General features: G+C 32.5%; 1 pseudogene; it reads right to left on the bottom strand.

Annotated features, from left to right (window-relative positions):
* Positions 1-570: 570 nt before the first annotated feature.
* Positions 571-1,776, bottom strand: LOC148605415 (uncharacterized; annotated as a pseudogene).
* Between the last annotated feature and the right edge of the window lie 6,784 nt (positions 1,777-8,560).

Genomic DNA, 8,560 nt, shown 5'->3' with positions numbered 1-8,560 from the left:
TTGTCCCTAGATTACAATCTTTTGATTTCCGCTGGAGTCTTGGTTCCCTTGATTACTCTATCACGCAAATGGGCAAATAATATATATGTCTATACGAAAGAAAATCTTTTTTGGGCAAGCTAGGGAAGATATCCGTGTTTGAAACTGAATGTACAGAGAAGTTTGAATTTCCCTTAGGATCAATGTTTAACGATTTCTGAAAAGAATGTGTTTTGTCTATTTCTGAAGGATGCAAAATGAATATATATAATATCAAGAGTATTTTTGAAAACTAGATATTATAGTCCTTTGTAGAATTTGGATAAAATTTGAAATGGCTCATAACAATTGAATTTTATGAAATTACCATGCCATTAACACTCCTTTAATGCAAATCGCTTTTATTTGCTCGCCTCTAACTGTTGCATTTAAGTAAGAACTATATTTTGGATATAAGACTATCAAATACCTAGTTTCAAAATTGATATCCAAAATAAGTAAATGAAACATCATAATTCTAATTCTAAAAAAAATACAAATACATGTACATGTAGTTCATTGTTGATTCCGACCTACAAAAATATACCTTAATTAGTAAATTCCCATTAAAGCTGAAATAATCTTTTTGTCGATAGTCTTCAGTTTATAGGTAATAGACGGCATATGAAGTCCAGGCAGTGCAGGAAGATTTTCGATCTGGTTTTGTAAATCGCCTATTTTTCGAATCGATGTAACATCTGGTCGAGATTCGTCGAGCTCTTCCCAACTTATTTTTAAGGACTGACCCAGTTTCAGTATATCCTTCGTTTCATCTTCGATCCTTTTCTAATTTGGTTAGTTCTGTTTCTTTTTAGTCCGTCACGTCAGATATTAATTGATCTGAATGTGAATCAATTATGGCTTTCAGTGAGTTTCTGTCTTCTTTTATTTATTTAAGCAGAGTGTCTGTTTCCATTTCAAACTGTCGTATTCCCTCTGTAATTTCTCGTACTTTACAATAAAATATCTCCAATTTTGGGGTTAATATTTCTTTTGTCCGTTTCCTCTGTTCTGTGACAATGTCCTGGATTTTCTAGAACTTATGGCCATGGTGTTTTTCGGTGATGCAGTCACCACACACTGGCGCATCACATGTACAGTAAAAAGTGTATGTTTATTCATGGTCCTCGCACTTAGATTTAACTTCCGGAATTGTTTCTTCGGCAGACTGAAATGCGTGATTTTTAGACGATTTCACTTTCCCGTGATCACAAAAAAACTGTTCACAGTCTAAACAGTAATGTGCTCCGGGCGCTTGTTCACAGACGCAAGGCCTCAAAGGTACATCTGGAAATTGAAATATCAAATATTCTGTCCAATTATAAGTAACTGTAGTGTTATACTCTTTCTAAAGAAAGAGAAATGGAATTTTTCTTTAAATAACGTGTTTTCAATACACAACGACATGTTGCGGGAGTGGGGTTATATTTAAACAATTAATCCAGCTATAATCGGCAAAACTCGGGTGAGTTGATTACTTTTCATCAGTCTATAGGGAGGGTACGAACTCGGCCAAAGTTGCAACGAATACGGCCGGCCAGTAAAAAATGATGGTTCAAAGACAGCAGATAGTGTTGAGCCAACGTTGGCATTATGTTGGTCCTCGTTGGGTAAACGATGTCGAATGATGTTGGCTCAAAGACATTTTGCTAGTCGGGCCAACGTCATCCCAAGCTATTGGTAAGACGTTGGTCTAATGTCTATCAACCAACGTGAACGACACATTGCCAACAACTGGCCAACATCTTTTACCCACATTCCGTCAACTTGCCAACGTAATACCAGCAGGTTTCTAGAGGGAATTGTGATCACTGAAATGTATTTTTTTTCATTTTTATGTGTTCAAAACATCAAATTGGAAACAAAACAATTTGCCCTGTAGTGTATGTTTATCGTGTATAGCAATCATTTGATTGGAATAAACACTAAATGTGACAAAAGCTTGAAGATAATTCAATTTATGAAATGTCAATTTAACTTATAACAAAGATATTCTTTTTTCTATCTTTTATTACCATTTATGAAAAATCTTAACAAAAAATCACTCAGACAGTTGACATTTATATTTTTCAAAGTCAATATGATAGAGGAGCATCCATTTAATTGATTCAAATTTGATTCAAATTTGGTAAAAAAATCTGGAATAATTAGTGTAACTATAATTTTTTGTGCCATACCTTTTTTGCAAAAAGAATATTAAAAGGAGTAAATAACAAATGATGCAATAAATAAAATAAAATAAACAAAATCTTAAATAACAGTTTCAGTATAAATATATCGTGGAAGTATTAGAATTATACACAATTCGTTCTTCCAAATTCCTAGAATTTACCATGGTTGATTTGTAAATCGGATTAATGTCTGTTTTTGTATTGTTTCCCTCACTTTCCGTGTTTTTCTCAACATTTTAATTTCGTCCATCTTTTCGATCAGCTGCATATTGAAACCAGTTTTCAACAATCTTGTCGGTATCAATATCCGATGCAGCGACTGTCAATCTATTCTTCTTACAGCTCCTATGATATAGAATATTATTATACTTCATATCAATTTTCTGAATTTTAATTGGTTCAATACAATGTGTAATATTTTGTTCTATCACATGGCTCACAGGGTGATTGTTTTTTTATTGCACTCTCGTAAAAAGCTAAACTGGTTCCGGTAAAATTGAGGTACCAGTTCAATCTTAGTCAGTTTTGCGTTTGAATGAGAAGTCCATATCAATTACTGATATAACATCGATTAATAGACATATTTATTTTCTTTTTACTCATGATGCCAAATCAAATACGAATATGTACCCAAAATTTGAACTGGAAAAGAAAGTGTTCAAATCAGAATATGCCATTGTTGTTATATGTAGATGTCCATACACTGCATTCTTGACCTTTTCTTTGTTTTTGTTGTTGTTTTGTTTTGTTATTGTAACAGTGAATTAAATAACTATTATACAAGAATACGTAGATAAAAAAAAAAAACAACAACAAAAAAATCTTATTGACATTTATGAGCAGAGAAAATATTGAATGAAGGTCACAAAAATGGGTATGATACACATTGACGTTTACAGTTTCAAATAAATGCAAACTTGACAGAAAAAAATATAATGAAGAAAATAAACATCAAAAGACAAACACACATAACTGATTGTTAGGGCTTCCTTTGAAAAAGAATGAAAATGGAACATTCAGTACAATAGAATAAATAGCATATAGCTTAGATGATGATATAGAGTTTGATACCTCTTGCTATGCCTCGGGGTGAGAACGATTTTCTCGGGGTAACTCACTGCTCTAATACCCTCTTAGCTATATTCTATTTATATGTTATTGTTGCAGAAACAATCAAAGCGCCGATGGTGTTGAACCTCAATGTCATGGTACATTTATTATAGGTATTTTAAAAACTTTATAATCCGCTGATGGTAATTTGTTCTTTCTGTATTTCCTAGAAGATTACTTATTTACAACGGGATCAGCACTATCACCACAACTAGAGCTACACATCCATGGCACACAATACTGATGATTAAGAATTTTAATTTAAGTTTCGTTTTGTTTTTGTTTTTTTTTTCCGTTTCATTTCGTTTTTATTTTGTTTCTCAATGTGTAATCTTAACAACCTATTTTCAGTAACCAATCACGTGGATTCCATATATGGATATCAAAGGCATTGATAAAATATAGTTCAAACTTCTATATATGTGTTTAATTTATTCTTTGACAATCAATCATACAAAAAAATGTAATCGTAAACTGTAAAAACGGGCAATGTATTTATACAAAATAATCAATTTGATACATTTTAAAATTCATCCGCCAGATCTCTTTCGCGGTGGAAGTACTTTTAAGGCGGTTATTAACCGGAAGTTCTTTTGATTGATATCAGATGGTTTTAAAACTCAGAAGTCACATGACTTCCGAGTGAAAACCGATAGTCACGTGGTTGTGTTGTAATTTCTTAACAGTATGCATGTAACATAGGCGAAGGAAGCAAAACCTGATTGGTACTGTTTTTGATATACAGATATGAAGCCGTTCGGCGAAAATGTGAAAATCATTGTTACGGCATACCGTACCTGTCAGAATTATTGGTACGGTCGGAGCAGTACTAACCGTACCGGTTCCTACGCCCGTGTATAATTACATATGCCAAACAGTTCTTTATTTCATTTTTGTGTTAAATATCTACATTTTTATTAAAAGACACACATACACACACACTTTAATTATCTGTGATGTTTTCATACAGAAAATTAAAGGCTTAACTGCTCACTTACGGTGATGATTAATTATACAGTTACTTTTTTTAGTATTTATTAGAAGTGTTCGATGCGTGTTTGTTTGAAAGGCTGATGTTTGTAGCAAATGCTAAGATTTCGACCTATCAAAGTCGAAAGTTTGTTAAAATTTGAGCTCAATTTCAAATTACATAGCCTAGCTGGCCGAGTGGTCTAGGGCGCTGGATTTTGTGCAGGCGGCGTTGTCATAGATGTCACAGCGGTATGAGTTTGAGTCCCCGGAGGGAACATCCAAAAATTTGCTTGGCGCATTTGACAGTTCTAACATCATTGGAAATTTTCACATCCTTCTACATGTGTATACTTACATTTTCTATATATATAAATAAACACACTTCGTAAGTAGGAAAGTAGCTCATTTAAGGTAAATATGTTTTTACTTTTTCGTTTTTGCCAAGTTCTGTGTCTATTGGAGCAATTGACATGAATCAGAAATAGAAGCATCAGAACATACCTGAAGCTTTTATATGTTTTAACACCAATTTATAAGGGCCTTTTACGAATGAATATACACACATTTTTCTATCATTCAAATAACCATCATAGATATATTATCAAAAGATGAAACACGCAAGAATTGTGTGCAAGTGTTTGTGCACATTTCATTTTTTCGTCTTGTCTTCTACTTGAGATACCAAATTATGTCAATATCGGCGATGATGAGAATATGGGAGGAAGTACAAGTATGGTGGTAGAAGAGTATGCTTAGAAAACATTGAGAAATCAGGTTCTCTTGCTAGCATCAAGTGAATTCATTGGAATGACATCTTTAATGTGACAGAGATCCGTGTCTCAGTCGTCAGTGATGACTGCCAATTAACAAACGACCGGAGGAAGGGGTTTTTCAGAGAAACTTCTGCATAAAAGTGTATTTGCAAAGGTTTCTTATTTTTTTACTTTACAAATTATTTAAAAATGCCTACTTATTAGACTTTCAATCTATTCAATGGATGGGGTTATAGTTTGCTCTAGTCATTTCAACAGTGAACTGAAGTCAAGTGTTAATTACAAAAAAGCACTTCCAAAAGTACAGAATTATGTTCAACTGTCTCCGGATATCGTTGACCAATCAAAAAGTTTTAAAGCCTCGTATTTTACGGTATACCATGCTAACAGTTCCTGACTGAATTGACCGGTATAAATACAACTCATGTCCCACTAAAGTTAGTAATCCCGGTTTACGGGGATGTTTCGCACTTTTTTTTTACCTAGATTCGATTTTTGGAGTAAATTTTGAAAATCTTTGAGTTCTTAAATTTAATTTTTTAATTGACGTGAGAGGGATGTCTATTTTAATCGTGTGTAATTTAAGTCAGTTGCACAGCAATGAATACTATAAGACTTTATTGAATTGGTTTTGCTAATAGTCAGTTCCAAGTACATGTACATGTACTTTATTTTTACATTTGTAATGCTACGATCTGCAAAACCGAAAAGAAATCTGCTCACATTCTTAACAAATGAAACAGAAGAAGTCCGTGTAGATAGACAAGTCTAGGATGCCTGTATGAGCTCCATAACTTCTTTTAAAAGCAAGTGTAATATAAATTTAATAATGAAAATACTGAAGTACTGAGTCAATGAAGCCTTCATATTTTGCTCCGTTTCTTACTGCACAACCACATTTCCAATCATAAAAAAGATTGATATATTTTAAACTAGGGAAAGTTATATTTTACCATTCTTTCTTTTAGAAGAATTTTTTTCAAAGACCGTTTAGCTGAGCAGCCATGGCTGCTTGAGTTGACAAGACGAATGGGGGAAAATGACTCACAATCTTTTCTTACTTTTCAAACACACAGATTTGACGAAACACATTACAATATACACGTTAATTCACTCTTCCATGTTTTTTTTCTGTTTTTTTTTTTGCTTTTTTTTTATATCACTTCACTACATAGCTTTTGCTTTTACTTATCATATAACTGAAGCAAATATTTATACAGCTCCAAGTTCTCCCTTAGTCATATATGGACAAAGACTCTTTAGTTAAACCACTGTTGAATCCTGTGTTCCTGTGTCAAAGCATGTAAATTTGCCATTTTTGCTGTCTAATTACTTACAAATGAATTATGACCATACAATCAGACCAAAGCATCAACATAGTAGCTCACCCAAAACCAAGGTTCTTTTACCTCTCCTAAATAGAATTACTAACAGTCATAAAATGGAGCAGTCCTGAGAGACACAAAAAGGGTATTCAAGACTGTGATAGAAACAATCTGTATTTTCATGTCATTCAAAGAACTTGTATCTTTCAGTTCTAATGGACCCCATATATTTGTTTAATGGCTAAATCAGATAACTAGCAAGTCCCATCCCTATAAAATGCAATGCTGTCAAAATATTCTAAATAAACAGGAACTGAAAACTTTTAGTTAATAACATTTTTACTATCTATTCTAAACTTGGACAAAAACAAGTACGTTACACAGTTTTCAACATGTGATGTTAATTGTAAATATGTGTATATGTATTAAGATGACTAACAATGATATGAATACATCAATTCAAACTAGGTTTTGTACTGTTTACAAGTAACACATTGTAAACAATTCTTATCTTTCAAAAAAATATTAAAAAAAATAGCCAACGCAGTAAAATTTGTGCTCTTTTTACGTATAATTTTCTACATTTCATTCTGGAAATAACTGCATCGGAAAAAGAAGACATGTTACAAGTATTTGTTGGTACATACAATGTATGTATAGCATGCAATACTTATACTTAAGCTGTTGTTGAATAATTATAAATTATTTCAAAAAAGTTCAAACCTTCTTAAGTTTGTGACATGAATATAATCATACATTACACAGAAAAAAGGGTAAAGTATCAGAACTATGAGCTCACGATAGATTCATACCTATCTACCATAAACTAACAGAGTACAAAGAACATTTTACAAATACTGTACATCAATGATAAACAAAATTAAACATGATTAATACAGAAGATTTGACATGATGCTCGTCTGTTGAGATGCATGCAGGTGACGAGAAAGCACTGTAAGTACGGGTTGACTGACAGAAAAAAAATCATTTTCCCTTCAACATTAAAATATATAAAACTTTGTCTCTCAAATATTTTTTTCAGCTATCTTAAGTCTACATCTAAAAATTGTCAGGCATATTAAAGAATATATTTAGATTTGACATGATGCTCAACTGGAAAAATCCAAGATGGCGGGATGACGCGAGGGTACTAGCGGGGACTACAGATACAGAACAAATATCCATTCTTTCCCTTAAGATAAACAAAACTTGTTCGCAAATAGTATCTGTAATGAAAAAATTGTGTCTGCATGTGAGTGTTACCGCAAATTATGATATTTAGCAAGATTTTCATGTGATGCCTAGGTCAATTTCAGCCACTGTCGTGATTTAATTGACAAAAAACTTACAAAAAAAGGTGGTATATCGAGGTCAAGGTTATGATTTTTGCCAAAATGAAAATATATTAAAAGGGGATAGTCCTAATTTCGAAATTTAGTCCGCTGAATCCGCATTAGGTGTGTCTTTTTCCTCTGAAAAGATTAAAAAAAAAGAAAAAAAGAAACGTTTTTGTAGGTTGCACTAAATACATTTACGCGCACTGTTTCGTACGGAAAATCGATCCGGTTTAATTTGATTTGTAAAACGTAAAACTAAAAGTTGAATTTTTGTGGATTTATTGATGTTGGTTAAGCGTTTATACACACACATGTAATACAATTATGTGAACAGGATGTGTTTCAGCCCCCTGTCTTTTAGATTCCACTCCATTGATAGGTTAGTATAGATATTTTATGACAATATGTGGAATACAGCTCCATTCTAAACAGACGTTGCGTACGGTTTGGTGTCATTTTAGGTAATGTCGAAATCGGCAAAATGTCAAGGTTGTATATGCATTGGGGCGTTCTTCCGTCTATAATTGTTATGAAGTGTGCGTATTTCATTTTATGCTCATTGCTACCCAACCTTTTTTCAGCGACATCGATTATTATGAAATTTTGAATGAACTGAAATACATTTCTTGTGTTGATTGATGAAAAAAAATAATAATAAATTAAATTTATTAAATGAAATAAAAATTATGAAATAGATATAAAGTTTATTAATAGAAAGAGTAATCAAGGGAACCAAGGTTATAGCGGTTATCAAAAGAATGTATTCCAGGGACAAAGACCAGACATGGAAAACAGACATACACAACAAAGAACATAAAGTAACTAAAATCATATAAACAAAGTAACAAAAGTAA

The sequence above is a fragment of the Perna viridis genome, chromosome 10 (genome assembly GCF_037379345.1).
Source record: "Perna viridis isolate PV_CMFRI_1.1 ecotype Kerala chromosome 10, ASM3737934v1, whole genome shotgun sequence".
Classification (NCBI taxonomy): Eukaryota; Metazoa; Mollusca; class Bivalvia; order Mytilida; family Mytilidae; genus Perna; species Perna viridis.
This window is presented reverse-complemented; position numbering and strand designations above follow the sequence as displayed.